The 15,586-nt window shown below is 44.6% G+C and overlaps 2 non-coding genes across 2 annotated transcripts; one reads left to right on the top strand and one right to left on the bottom strand.

Annotated features, from left to right (window-relative positions):
* Nucleotides 1-14,054: 14,054 nt before the first annotated feature.
* trnan-guu (transfer RNA asparagine (anticodon GUU)) lies at nt 14,055-14,128 on the bottom strand. The gene has a single exon. It is a non-coding gene; the product is annotated as a tRNA-Asn (tRNA).
* Nucleotides 14,129-14,256: 128 nt separating this feature from the next.
* Nucleotides 14,257-14,339, top strand: trnas-aga (transfer RNA serine (anticodon AGA)). Its single transcript has one exon. It is a non-coding gene; the product is annotated as a tRNA-Ser (tRNA).
* The last annotated feature ends 1,247 nt before the right edge of the window (nt 14,340-15,586 follow it).

Raw genomic sequence — 15,586 nt, 5'->3', positions numbered from 1 at the left:
CAAGGCAATTCCTAAGTTAGAGGAAGAAAAAGCTTGGAAGAAATTAGAGCAGGAAACGAAGGAAATTTTAAAGTATTATCATTAAATAGAAGAAGACGTAAAGAAACAACAAAAAGACATTAGTAAAACGTTAGCAGAGACTCCTTGGTACAATAAGATCTGGAACTGGGGGCTAAATGTTGATATACACCCCTGGATAAGGATCATATCATACGTATTAGTAGTTGTGCAAGGCGCCGTATTAATGATCCTTTTGTTATTAATTTGTGGATATTGCCAGTGCAAAAGAACCGAAACTTAGCACAAGCCATAATCTAACAAATAACGAAGGAAGGAGGGAAAGAAAGACTGTTGCTAACCACCAACAAACAAGTGGTAGGGCGTGAGAAGAATGATTATGAAAACTGTGTTTAGGATTGTGGAAGTATGAGTACTAGACACCCTTGGCGATTCAAGCAGAAAATAAAACAAGCTCTTCACCCCATTATTACATCACAGCATCACGAGAGGCCTAGGCCACTGGAGAAATACTACATTATTTAATGCTCTTGAAACCGTGAAAGCAATTTTAACCATTGGAAATATTTATTTTGCAACCCATTGAAGAAAATGCACGTCGTCTGTGCAACCATCTTCCAGTTGATGCTGCTTCCTGCTGCGATGCTTATTTAATGAACTAAGCCAGACGAGCCACAGTTCTCAACCCTGCTGGCCAAGATCGGTACATGAGAATGTTGTATCCGTGTGTTAATGGAGACACGGAATGCAGGAGTTGGTTTAACAGGTGTTTACTGGACAAAGTCTGGAGGTGAACTAACAAATACAAGACACTATACAGGCTTATATAGCCCGAGTGGCCACTACCGGCATTACAGTACACAGGGGCACTTAAAGGCACATACACCACAATTCCTCCCATTTCAGACAACCAGTACATAACATTTTAAGTAATTGTTATTAACATGTGTACAAGAACAATAATCTAAACATTTGCTGCAGTTAATCAATTATAAGTCAGTCTCTCTGGAGGCTTCCTGACTCAGTCCGGATAACGCCTCGGTGGTGTAGTAGTTTTCGGTGGTGTAGTAGGTTCCTTTGGCAAGGTCGATTCGGCTTGAATGCCAGTGTCGGGTTCATCTGGTTCCAGTATCACCGGATCGGAGGTAGATACTATGGCTATCTCTGCTTCATCATTAGGTGTATAGAGTTGTGGTGTAGGTTGCCCCTTTTTGGATGACTCCATGATCTGGTCAGCATGGCGCCTTATTACGCTTTCTCCAATGTCCACGGTATACATCAGTGATCCTAGTCGTGTGCAAATATTTCCAGGCTGCCATTTCTCGGTACGATAGTCCCGGGCCAAAACGTGTTGACCTATCTGGAAGGTTCAAGTTGGCCTTTCATTCGTGCCTTGAAATTGCCGGTTCTCTACGTCCCTTCTGATGTTTGGCTTGATCAAATCCAGCCGGCATCTTAGTCTACTATTGAAAAACATCATGGCGGGAGTTTGGTTTGTAACCATATGTGTTGCATTCCTGTAGGCAAACAAGAAGTTATCTACCTTATGCTGTAGATTAATGCCTTCATTACCCATAGCCTTTATGGCCTTCTTGAAGGTCTGGACAAACCTTTCAGCCAATCCATTGGTGCCGGGATGGTATGGGGCGGATGTATAGTGCTTAACCCCATTGTTTTTTAAGAACTTTCTGAATTCTTCGGACACAAATTGTGGTCCATTATCAGAACAGATCTGTTCAGGCAGCCCATTCCTGGCAAAAATGGTCCTTAATACTGTGATGTTTTTTTCCGTGGTGGGGGAGGACATCTTTATTACCTCCAGCCACTTGGAGTGTGCATCAACCGCGATTAAGAACATTGAGTCCATAAATGGACCAGCAAAGTCGATGTGTACCCTTTGCCATGGAATTGAGGACCACTCACATGGATGTAGAGGGGCTTGTGGTGGGGCGTTTTGGACCTTCTGGCATCCTAGACAGCCCTTGGTCATTGTCTCCATCGAAACCTGGCCACCACACAAACGCTCTGGCTAGGTTCTTCATTTTCACTCCACACAGATGCCCCTCGTGAAGCTCCTTTAGCACTTTATCCTGGAGTTTGGGTGGAATCACCACTCTGGATCCACACATCAAGGTTCCTCGGCACAATGACAGCTGTTCCCTTGTTTGTGAGAATGCTGGCAACAGTGGTTCGCCATGTGCTGGCCATCCCTTTACCGTTAAATCGTAGACTCGTGACAGAGTCGGGTCATTTCTCGTTTCCTTTTCAATGGCAGAATTTGTTACTGGTAGACAATCTACTATGGTAGAGTGGAATATTTCCACTGGGTCCACTGTAGGTGCTTCTTCTACCATTGGCAACGGTAGACGCGATAAACCATCTGCATTTCAATGCTGTTTTGATCCTTTGTATTCTATGTCATATCGGTGTGCCCCTAGGAAAAGGGACCACCTCTGTTGCCTTTGTGCCATCAAAATGGGAACGCCCTTTTTAGGGTTGACTATGGAGACGAGGGGTTGATGGTCAGTCAACAAGGTAACTTTTTGTCCGTGTAGGTAATGGTTGAATTTCTTCACTCCCCATACCAGGCTGAGTGCTTCCCTGTCGATCTGGGCATAGTTACGCTCAGCTGAGTTCAATGAGCGTGATGCAAAAGCTATCGGCCGCTCTGAGCCATCAGGGAATCTATGCAATAATACCACTCCTACGCAGTAAGGGGATGCATCGCACGCCAGTCTGATTTGCAGTGATGGGTTTTAATGAGCCAAAACTTCCTTGGACGTGATCAATCCTTTACATTTATGGAAGGCACGATTACAGTCCTCGTTCCATTCCCAAATTACTCCCGTTTGTAGCAGTTCGTTAAGAGGGTGCAGAACAGTTGACAAGTTCGGTAATAATTTATGATAGTAATTTATCAATCCCAGGAACGACCTTAATTGTGAGACATTTTCAGGTGCTGGGGCTTTTATGACCGCTTCAATTTTTTCAGGTGACTTATGCAACCCTTCTTCGTTAATTATGTGGCCACAATATGATATTTGTTTCTGGAAAAATTTGCACTTCGGGCGGTTTGCTCGTAGGCCCCTTTCTCTCAGCCTAGTGAGCACCTGCTCCAAATTGGCAAGGTTCTCGTTGTCGTTTTCTCCTGTTACAAGGATGTCGTCTAGGTAGCATTGAGTCCCAGGATTTCCTTGCAGGACTTGTTCCATAGCTCTTTGCCAGATAGCTGAAGCTGATGCTACTCCGAAAACCAGTCGATTGTAGTGGTACAGGCCTTTGTGTGTGTTTATTGTGAGATGCTTTTTAGAGGCCTCCTCAACCTCCATCTGTTGATATGCCTGTGCCAAGTCAATTTTTGTGAAACGTTTCCCTCCGGATAGTGAGGTGAAAATATCTTCTATCCTCAGTAGAGGTTACTGTACCGTGTGAAGGACCAGGTTTACAGTCACCTTGAAGTCCCCACAGATGCGAATTTTTCTTTCTTCTTCAGATTTATCATTATTCAAAGTTTTCTTCATGACCGGGACGATGGGTGTTGCCCACTCACTCCAATCTATCTTGGATAACACGCCTGTCCTTTCCAAATTCTCCAGCTCTGCCTCGACTGCTGGGCGAAATGCGTATGGCACCGGCCTTGCTTTAAAAACTTGGGAATTGCCGCATCTTCCAACTTTATTGAGGCGGTGACGCCTTTCAAGGTTCCTAGTTCCTGTTGGAACACTTCTTTGGCGTTGGCCAAGTTGTCTTTCAATCGTTCAGGTATGATGTCATCATCATTTTTTTTCTTACTGGTCACCGTCAGTGCCTGAATGGAGTGCCAGTCTAAACGTATCTTTCTGATCCATTCACGTCCCAACAGCGGTGGACCACCATTTTGCAGAACGTATAAATACAACTTCTGTATTTCCTTGCCGTTGTATACAACAGGCACCCTTTTTTTCCCTCTGGGGTATACTTTCTGCCCCATATATGTTTTTAAGATAATGGATGTGTCTTTCAAGGGTATATGCGGAAACAGTCGCTCGTAATCCTGTCGACTTATGACGGTCAGAGCTGATCCTGTATCCAGCTCCATTTTAACTGGGGACCCTGCTATCGGGAGGGTAACCCAAATGGTCTGGTAATCTTCTTTGGTAATTGCATTATTTAATTTGAGACAACTTAGTCTCTTGTTTTCGGAGTCGCTATCGCTCTTCTGGTCTTCGGAGCTACTGTCCGTCATCATTTGTACCTTTTTGTACTTTTCTTTATTGATTTTTTTTTTGTCAGTGGATTTTTTGTTTCCAGATCGGCATACACGTGCAATGTGTCCCATCTTTCCACATTGCCTGCATGCTCTGTCCTTGAACCAGCAGTCCCTCTGGTCATGGGTGGATCTGCCGCACTGATAACATCTCTCGAAACCCTGTGTCATTTCATGGGTGCCGAAATCCTGTGGCTTTTGCTGTATCTCTGCAGCTCATCTCGCTGCTGCTTCGTATGATACAGCCATACTGAAATGCTTGTCCAGTGTTAAATCTTTCTCAGAAAGTAGCCTTTTCTGTGTTCCTTCACTTAGGAGACCGCAGACGAATTTGTCTCGAAGAGAATCTGCCAGTCCTGCTCCGAATTGGCAGTGCTTTGATAGCTTCCTTAATTCGGTGAGGTAATCAGCATTACTTTCATTCTTGTGCTGATTCCTCCTGAAGAATTTGAACCATTCTGCTATCAGCAGCGGTGTTGGGTTTAAGTGTTCCTGTAGGGTATCAACAATTTCCTTAAAATTCTTGTCCATTGGTTTGGCTGGAGTGATTAAGTTTCGTAACAGCCCATATTCCTTTGCGCCCATTAGATTTAGGAGTATCGATGCCTTTTTATCATCCTCTATTTCATTTGCTGTGCAATATATCTCCACTCTTTCCACATATGTGGTCCAATCCTCTACATCACTATCGAAAATAATAATATTGCCAGTCTTAGGCATCCTGAAAAAAAATGGCGCCTCCCGCGCTTTCCTTTCTTCCTTGCTGAGAAAAGAAAAATGGCGCCTCCCACGCTTTCCCGCCGCTGTTGCTGCTGACAACGCTGTTCTCCGCGGTTTTTATTTATACAAATATTTTTTATAGTCGGAGACTTGTTCCCGCCAGACTCTCTGGGTTTTCCCCTCCCTCTGCATGGTACGAACGCCGACCTGCTTTGCAGAGCTGGCCTTCTCCCGAGTGCTCCACCCTTCGTCTCTGTTTGCCTGCGCCTTGACTGCTTGGCCCCGCTGTAGAGCCAGCCGATCGAGCCCCAGCCCGCCGCGCAGGAAGGATTATTCCAGTACCTGCCACCAGCCCGGCTAGCTGGTGATACCACAGTTTTTTCTTTTTTTTTTCTTTTATTCTTCTTCCTTCGTCTGAGGAATCGATCTCCTTGAGGTGCTGCCGAATTGCAGGCAAGTCCGTTTCCAATTCGTCACCACTGTTGTATCTGTGTGTTAATGGAGACACGGAATGCAGGAGTTGGTTTACAGGTGTTTACTGGACAAACTCTGGAGGTGAACTAACAGATACAAGACACTATACAGGCTTATATAGCCCGAGTGGCCACTACCAGCAGTACAGTACACAGGGGCTCTTAAAGGCAAATACACCACAGAGAACATAAGAAATAGGAGCAGAATTTGGCCATTCGGCCCTCGAGCCTGCTCCACCTGTCATTAAGATCACGGCTGATCCTCTACCTCAACTGAAGCTTCCAGACATAGCCCCATATAACTTGATACCCGTAATGTCCAAATCCATCTCAGTTAGGAATGTGCTCAATGATTAAACAACCACTGCCCTCTGCAGTAGAGAATTCCAAATATACACAACCCTTAGAATGAAGAAATTTCTCATTATCTCTATCCAAATTGGCCGGCCCCTTATTCTGAAACACTGAATGCTAGCTCTGGGCTCCAGAGCCAGGGCAAAATGGCTCTCATTATCCGCCCAGTCAAGCCCTGAAAGAATTTATATGTTCTTCCTTCGTACAATCTGCTGATTTCATTTCAACACAGAAAACAATGTTTAACTGGATGGACACGCAGCAGGAAATAGAATGCAGCTGCAGATTTATTCTCCAACCACTTTTTCTGGCACGCAGGTGGCCGTATAAAGCGATAAAAGCAGCACACGAGAGAAGAGGCGATTTCAATCCCTTTCGTAGTGTCGAATTGCCTCAATTTGGCCGAACACCATATGAAGCAGCAACTTGAATCAGACATTGCACTTCGTTTCAGTCTCAAAACTCTAAGCGATCACTCACTGAAAACTGCATGGAAAAACAAAAGCACACGGCCCATGCGAGTCAGTAAACCGCATTCAAATACAGCAACCAAATCATCTCGCGACAAAGATTTTGTGATTAGAAATTCATATCTCTTGCATTTGGCTGAAAACAAGAGATTGCAGGGGCTGCTCGCTTCTCGGCCGCGGCGCCAGCGACAGGAACAAGTCATCCGCTCACAGCCGAGTCCTCCAACGTACTGGAGCTGCTTGTGACGGAGCAGCTCAATCCTCAGGCCCTGATTGGACACATTCAATGGGGGCATTCTGGCGCCGCTGCATGTGATTGGTTGGTTGTTGCCACGTGATCAGGGTGCGGGCGATGCCAGGAAGCTAAAATTGTCTGGCAATTGTTATTGCTTCAAGCTGGTCGGGGAGTCCAGAACCAAGTGTCACAGTCTAAGGATAAGGGGTAAGCCATTTAGGACAGAAATGAGGAGGAATTTCTTCACCCAGAGAGTGGTGAACCTGTGGAATTCTCTACCACAGAAGGCAGTAGAGGCCAATACATTAAATATATTCAAGAAGGAGTTGGATATATTTCTTAAGGCTAAAGTGATCAAGGGGTATGCGGAGAAAGCAGGGATCGAGTACTGAATTTGGATGATCAGCCATGATCGCATTGAATGGCAAAGCAGGCTCGAGTGGCCGAATGGCCTACTGCTGCTCCTATCTTCTATGTTTCTATGTTTCCGTTCTTATCCATGTAAGTGTAAAACTAATGAGAGTGTAGGAAAGGGTTTTCAGAATGGATTATCTGAAGATGCAGGTGAGGATTTAAATGAATATTTGGCATCTGTGTTAAATATGGAGAAGGACGATATAGGCATAGAAATCAGGCAGAGGTATTTTGATATACTTGAACAAATTAGTATTGAGAAGGAGGAGGTACTCGCAGTTTTATCCGGCTTAAATGTGGTTAATCCCCGGTCCCAGACGAGTAGTATCCCAGTTTGCTGTTTGAGGCTAGGGAGCAGATTACATGGGTTCGGAAACCTCTTTTCAGAAACTCTCTGGCCACAAGGCAGGTGCCAGAGGACTGCGGGACAGCTAACATTGTACCATTATTCAAGAAGGGTAGTAGGGTTAAACCAGGGAATTAGAGGCCAGTGAGTCTAACACCAGTGGTAGGGAAAATATTTGAAAACATTCTGAGGGACAGAATTAGTCTCCACTTGAAGAGGCAACGATTAATCAAGGGTAGTCAGCATGGCTTTGTCAGGGGGAGATCATATCTAACCAATTTGATATAATTTTTCGAGGGGGTGACTAGGTGTGTGGATGAGTGCAGTGTCGTTGATATAGTCTACATGGACTTCAGTAAGGCTTTTGACAAAGTCCCACATGGGAGACTGGTCAAGAAGGTAAGAGCCCCTATGATCCAGGGCAATTTGGCACATTGGATCCAAAATTGGCTTAGTGGCAGCAGGCAGAGTATGATGGCCGAAAATTGCTTTTGTGACTGGAAGTCTGTGTCCATTGGTGTACCGCAGGGATCTGTGTAAGTTGCTTTGCTGTTGTAGTGTACATTAATGATTTAGATATGAAGGTAGGAGGTATGATCATTAAGTTTACAGATGAGACGAAACTTGTTGGAGTGGTACATAGCGAGGAGGGAAGCCGCTGGCTACAGAATGATATAAACGGGATGTTTAGGTGGGCAGAACAGTGGCAAATTGAATTTAAGCCTGAAAATTGCGAGGTGATGCATTTTTGGAGGACTAAGAAGGCAATGTAACACAGAAAGAATGGTAGGACCCTAGGAAGGACAGACGATCAGAAGGACGATGCATGTCATCTACCACTGAGCTACATCCACAACTGATGCTTTGCTGTAATGTAGTACAGAAGACCTGGCAGCCTTTTCTTTCTAATCACCCTTTGCTTTCTAAGTCTGTGCTGAAGAAGGAGCACCTGATGCAACTGTGGGTGAAGAGAAGAATTTTTTCGCCTCGTCACTCCAGGAACAGAGGAAGGAGAAATGAGAAGGAAATCTTCGGGAACTATTTGGCCTCTTCGCTCTAGGAAAAAAGTAGACTGAGAGGAGAGCTGACGTAGGCCTTTAACATTTTGGAGGAGTTAAAGTCATAGAATGTTACATTACAACAGGGGCCCTTTGGCCTGTCGTGCCTGTGCCGGCTCTTTGAAAGAGCTGTCCCATTTCGTCCCACACCCCAGCGTTTTCCCCACAAGCCTGCAGACTAGTTCTCTTCAAAAACATGTCCAATTGCCTTTTGAAGTTGCTTCGAATCTGAATACCTTTTGAGGTAATGCATTCCTGCACATAACAACCGTCTGTGCGCCAATATATATTACATCTTTGACCTCTGGTTACCATTCTAATTGTCAGGAAATAGTTTTCCTACTTGACCTATCAAATCACCTCAAGTTTTTGAATATATCTATTCAGCCTCCACTTTACCGTCTCTGCTTTAAGGAGAACAATCCCAGGTTCGCCAAACTCTCCACAAAACTAAATCTCTTAACCCTGGTACCATTCTAATAAATCTCCTCTGCACCATCGCCAAGGTCTTGCCATCCTTCCCAATGTGTATGCCCATAATTGAGCATAATACTCCCGCTGAGGCTAACCAGTGTTTTAGGAAGATTTAGCATAACTTCTTTACTTTTCTTCTCTATTTCTCTATTGATAAAGCCAAGCATCCTGTGTGCTTTTTAACAGCCGTGTCCTGCCACCTTCAAAGGTTTGTGCACATACACCTCCAGGTCTTTCTGTTCATGCACCCTTTGAAATTCTACTATTTCCTTCATATTGCCTCTCCTCATTCACCCTAACAAAATATATCAGGTCACACTTCTCTGCATTAACTTCCATCTGCCATGTGTTTTCCCATCCTTCTTGAAGGCGATCAGAGAGTCAGCACCCACAAAACCGGAGTGCAACGCATTACTGCTCTCTGGAAAAGTATCACCGCCTAAAATCCAGTCTATTCCTCCCGCTGTGTCAGCTTGAGAATATATTCTTGATATATTACTCGGAATGGAGCACAGGAGCAGATGGGAGGTGCTGTTCAACCGGTAAGTTTGGAAGGGCAAACAGGGAGGCCGCGGTGAGATGGTGGCAGCAAGGAGCAACAAAATTGTAAAAGTGGTGGAATCAGAGTTAGTGAGATAGAGCCCGCGTGGAGATGTGTGAGTCAATAAATATATGAATGTTTGAACACACCAATTGCAAATTTAATTCATTATTTATCCCTAAAGTAACATTATGAAGGAAAAGAGAGATATCTGGTCATTATCACATTGCTGCTTATGGGAGCTTGCTGTGCACATAATGACTGCGGCATTTCCAACATCACAACGGGAACTACACTTTAAAGAACTGCATTGGCTGTACAGCGCTTTGGGCCACTTCCAGATAAGAGAATTTAGTTCATGAATTCGAGCCAGTAGTGCTTCTCTGCCATGCGTTAGTGCCTCGGCAGGGATTCCATCTGCTCCTGAGGCCTTGCTGTTCTTCAGTTGTCAGATGGCCTTTTCAATCACATGCCGGTCTGGGGTTGAGCGGAAATGTTGGCAGGTAGCATGCTGCAGGGCGGAGTTGAGCACACTCGCGTCAAAAAGTGTCTCGGTTAAGGAGATCTTCGAAGTGTTCCTTCCAGCGGGCACTGACTGCATCCCTGCCTTTGATGAGTACCTCTCTATTCTTGGCCCGCAGTGGGATAGGACCTTGTGTGCTTGGGCCATAAGTGGTCTTGCCTGCGCTAAAGAATCCACGCACGTCGTGGTTGTAAGAAATGGAAGAAACGATAATGTATAAGTGTTGGATATCTGAATAAGTGAGCCACAGCGGCTGTGGAGACGAGTGAGTGAACGGTCTGAATTTAGTTGGTTGGATGACGGTGTTTGTAGTGTCCGGTGCTGGATTCAGGCCAATTATGGACCAGAGGGAATTCTGCAAATCTTTTCAGCCTGTCAGTAACAACTGAATGGAAAGGATAGCATGGACATCCACGAGCAAATGGTGAAGAAGTGACATGATAATTTGCAGAACCGCTCACCCTGCACGGTTTACTGCTGTTGGTGAAGCGACGAAATGTATGACTGTTCAATTATGGGTGTACACCTTGGGAATGATGGCAAGGCCCTGGCGTGGGTGCAGAGGAGATCTACTAGAATGGTACCAGGGTTATTGGATTTATGTTATGTGGTTAATCCTACCGCTGCCAGATATTGTGGCTTTTGTAAATTTCGTCGCTAAAAGCATTAAACTGTGCAGGCTGGCCAGCTTTGACAGTGTTTATGCCACTCTTTAACTTTCAATGCTGACATTTCAATTCACTCACACATCTCCACACACGCTGTGTCTCACGTCCTCAGAGATTCCACCACTTGTACAATTTTGTTGCTTACATTTCTTAAAACCCATCGACCACACCCTCCTTGCTGCCACTCTCACGCCCACCATCTCACCGCCACTCCCCCGTTCACCCTTCCAAACTTACCGGTGGAACAGCACCTCCCACTTGCGCCTGCACTCGAATCCAATCAATATAACAAGAATATATTCTCAGCGTGACACAGAGGGAGGAATAGACTGGATTTTAGGCGGTGTTACTGTTCCCAGAGAGCGTTGAGCCTCAGGAATGCTTTGCCAGTCGGTGTTGTGGGTGCTGAATCTCTGATCGCCTTCAAGAAGGATGGGAAAACACATGGCAGATGGAAGTTAATGCAAAGAAGTGTGACGTGATATATTTTGGAAGGACGAATATGGAGAGGAAATATGAAAGACATAGTACAATTTTAAACGGGTGCATGAACAGAGAGACCTGGATGTGCGTGTGCACAAATCTTTGCTGGTGGCAGGATACGATTAGAGGACTGTTAAAAAGCATATGGGATGCTTGGCTTTTTCAATAGAGCTATATAGAAGAAAAGTAAAGAAGTTATGCTAAACCTTCTTAAAACACTAGTTAGTCTCAGCTGGAGTATTGTTTTCAATTATGGACATACACTTTGGCCAGAATTGCAAGGCCTTGAAGGGAGCGCAGAGAAGATTTACTAGGATGGTACCAGGGTTAAGGGATTTCAGTTATGTGGAGAGATTGGAGAACCTCGGATTGTTCTCCTGGAGCAGAGACGTTTAAGTGGAGGCTTAATAGAGATATTCAATAACATGAGGGGGTATGATAGAGCATGTGGGGATACTCTGACAAGTGGAATGGTAACCAGAGGTAATGGGTGTAATATATATTGGCGCACAGGCGGTTGTTAAGAGCAGGACCACTTTACCTAAAATGGCAGTGGAGTCAGATTCGACAGAAACTTCAAAAGGCAATTGGACATTTACTTGAAGATAACTCGCAGGGTTGTGGGAAGAACGCTGGGTTATTGGATGAAATTGGACAGCTCTTTCAAAGAGCTGGCACAGGCACGACAGGCCGAATGGCCCCTGTTGTGATGTAATACTTTAACCCCTCCATAATGTTAAAGGCCTATATGAGGTCTCCTCTCAGTCTACTTTTTCCTTGAGGGAAGATGCACATTAATGCCGCAAGTCATCCTTCTCATTTCCCCTTTCTCTGTTCCTGGAGTGATGAGGCCAGAATTCTTCTCTTCACCTACTTCAGCACAGACTTGGAACACAAAGGGAGATTAGAAAAATAATACTGCCGGTCCTTCTGTCCTACATCACAGCAAAACATCTGCTGAGGCTGTAACTCAGTGATAGAGTGCATGCATGTATGAATTCTTGGGTTCAATACCCCGCATTTCCAAATATTGTTTTTAACACCGTCATTTTCAGCAAAACGTTATTTTATGAGTTCCAGCGTCTCAGGCCTCGGTTAAACATTTCTTCCATTATTTACAATCTATTGACCGCGCCATGCTTGCTGCCACTCTCAAACCCACCATCTCTCAGCCGCTTCCCCGTTCGCCCTACCAAACTTCCCGGTTGAACAGCGGATCCCATCTGCTCCTGCACTCCAATCGGTTCAATATTACAAGAATATATTCTCAACCTGACCTAGCAAGACAGTGAACTTTACATTAAGACAAGGTTAAGGGAATATTCATTATCTATAAACAGGTGGTGAGCTGGTCTCCATGATCAGGATGAGGGTCAGATGTTGTTTAAATTCCATTAGTCTGAGGAACTTTTGATTAGGAGGGCAAATATCCCCTAATATTCTCTCCTCTTATACTAATGGTAAATTTCAATCTCAATGCGGCAGGAATAGTTCAGTTGTGAGAGCAGTAGAAGGAAGATCAAATGTGCCGGCTATGCTCTGAATTTTATTATAACAATTGGCAACATTCTGCAATATGTCCCTATGAAAATGATTATCTTTCTTTCTACCATTTTTTATTTCTTCCCTCAAACACGATATCTTTCCTCTCACTGACATTCTGCCGACGGTTGTCATGATATTATTTGTTGTCAACTTGCAATGTTTCCCCTCATGCTCACCCGCTCTGATCAGACTTGCATTGCCTTAGTGCCTTTCAGCTCCTCAAGATGTCCCAGAGCGCTTTACAACCAATGAAGCATTTTGAAGCGAAGTTATTGTTGTAATGTTGGAAAGGCTGCAGCCTAGTTGCGCATAAAATGTCCCACAAGCAACAATGTGTTAATGATCTGTTTTACTCGTGCTGTTGATTTTGGGAAGAATTATTAATTAAATTTGCAATCGGTGTGTTCCAAGAAACATCGGTCTCCAGCTTATTGCAGTTCTGACGAAGGGTCTTCAACCTGAAACGTTAACACTGTTTCTCTCTCCACAGATTCTGCATGAACTGCTAAGTATTTCCAGCATTTTCTTTTTTTATTTCAGATTTCCATCATCCACAGTATTTTCCTTTTGTATCTATTTATTAATGTTCAAACACAGTAACCAAACCAGCTCGCGTCCAAGATTTTGTGACAAGCACGGGGCCATACAAAGGGACAAAAGCAGCACACAAGAGAAAAGGCGATTTGAATCCCGTTCGTAGTGTCGAATTTCCTCAATTTGACCGAACGCCATATGAAGCAACAATTTGAATCAGATATTGCATTTAATTTCAGTCGCAAATTGTAAAGCGATCACACACTGCAAACCGTACGAAAAAAGAAAATGACAAGGCCCGTGCGAGGCACTAAACCGCATTCAAATACAGTTACCAAATCAGTTAGCGTCAAATATTTTGTCATTAGAAATTCATACCTCTAGCATTTGGCTGAAAACAAGAGATTGCAGGGGCTGCTCGCTTCTCGGCCGCGGCGCAAGCGACAGCAACAAGTCATCCGCTCACAGCTGAGTCCTCCAACGTACTGGAACTGCATGTGACAGAGCAGTTCAATCCTCAGGCCCTGATTGGACACATTCAATGGGGGTGTTCTCGCGCCGCTCTATGTGATTGGTTGGTTGTTGTCATGTGATCAGGGTGCAGAGCGATGCAAGGAAGCTGCAGTTCTCTGGCAATTGTAATAGTTGCAAGCTTTCCATTCTAATCCATGTATGTGTAAACCTGAGGAAAGTGTAGAAAAGGGTTTTCAGAATGGATTATCCACTGTGGCCGATTTTCCTGCTGGATTTTAATGCAAGAACGCTGCACTTGGAGTATTGGTATAAGGGATGTAGAATATCCATGCTGCCTGGCAGAAGACTGATCGATGAAGCGATTGTTCCCATTGGAAACAGGAAGGCAGCAGCAGTATGCTCACCACTGTTCATTTCACGGAATCAAAGACTCCATTTTTAAACAATAGATGAGTTTGCAAAAATTAAAAGCTACTCACGTCTCTGGGTGGGCTCGAACCACCAACCTTTCAGTTAACAGCCGAACGCGCTGGCCCATTGCGCCACAGAGACAGACACGAACATGTTTGCAATTGGAATTATTCCACATGAACCCATGTGATTATGTGCCAGAGTGTTCACAGCAGAGGCACCGATTTCGATGCAAATGAGAAGCTGCGTGGGTCCAAACCACTGTCAGGGTAGTCGTGGCCGAGTGGTTAAGGCGATGGACTAGAAATCCATTGGGGTTTCCCCGCGCAGGTTCGCAATCCTGCCGACTACGGCACCGAGGACGTCGTCCCAAATGATCGCTTTTTACTTAATTTGAACTGCTGCCTTTCGGTTCCTCTGCCGAGATTCAAAGCTACAATCAAACAAAGTTTCAAGCAGAAAGTATAACAAGCACTTCACCCCATTATGACATTACGAGAGGCGTAAGCCAAAGGAGAATACTACGTTACTTAACGCTCTTGAAACCGTCAAAGCAATTTTAACCGTCGAAAATATTTTATTTTGCAACCCATTGAAGAAAATGCATGTCTTCCGCGCAGCCATCTTCCAGTTGATGCTGCTTCCTACTGCGATGCTTATTTAATGAACTAAGGCAGACGAGCCACAGTTCTCAACACCGCCGGCCTAAATCGGTACATTAGATCATAAGAAATAGGAGCAGGATTTGGCCATGCGGCCCTCGATCATGCTCCGCCATTCAATAAGATCATGGCTGATACTCTACCTCAACTGAAAATTACCGACCTAGCCCCATATACCTTGATTTCCGTAATGTACATATCCATCTCAGTTAGGAATGTACTCAACGACTGAACCACCACAGCCCTCTGCGTTAGAAAACTCCAAAGATACACAACCCTTACAATGAAGCAATTTCTGCTCATCTCAATCTTAAATGGCCGGCCCCTTATTCTGAAACTTTGACCCCTAGTTCGGGCTCCACAGCAGGGTAAACAACCTCTCAGAATCCGCCTAGTCAAGCCATGAAATAATTTATATGTTCTTCCTTCGTAGCGTCTGCTGAATTCATTTTACCACAGAAAACTATGTTTAGCTGGATGGACAACCAGCAGGAAAAACAATGCAGCCAAAGATTTATTCTCCAACCACATTCCCTGAGGCACGCGGCCATACAAAGGGACAAAAGCAGCACACAAGAGAAAAGGCGATTTGAATCCCGTTGGTAGTGTCGAATTTCCTCAATTTGACCGAACGCCATATGAAGCAACAATTTGAATCAGATATTGCATTTAATTTCAGTCGCAAAATGTTAAGCGATCACACACTGCAAACCGTACGCAAAAAGAAAATCACAAGGCCCGTGCGAGGCACTAAACCGCATTCAAATACAGCAACCAAATCAGTTAGCGTCAAAGATTTTGGCATTAAAAATTCATACCTCTAACATTTGGCTGAAAACAAGAGATTGCAGGGGCTGCTCGCTTCTCGGCCGCGGCGCTAGCGACAGCAACAAGTCATCCGCTCACAGCTGAGTCCTCCAACGCACTGGAACTGCAT

The sequence above is a fragment of the Somniosus microcephalus genome, unplaced genomic scaffold (assembly GCF_052327205.1).
Source record: "Somniosus microcephalus isolate GS21.2 unplaced genomic scaffold, FLI_Smic_1.0 unresolved_chr9, whole genome shotgun sequence".
Lineage (NCBI taxonomy): Eukaryota > Metazoa > Chordata > Chondrichthyes > Squaliformes > Somniosidae > Somniosus > Somniosus microcephalus.
Note: the sequence above shows the minus strand (reverse complement) of the source record. Positions and strands in the feature narration are given on the sequence as shown.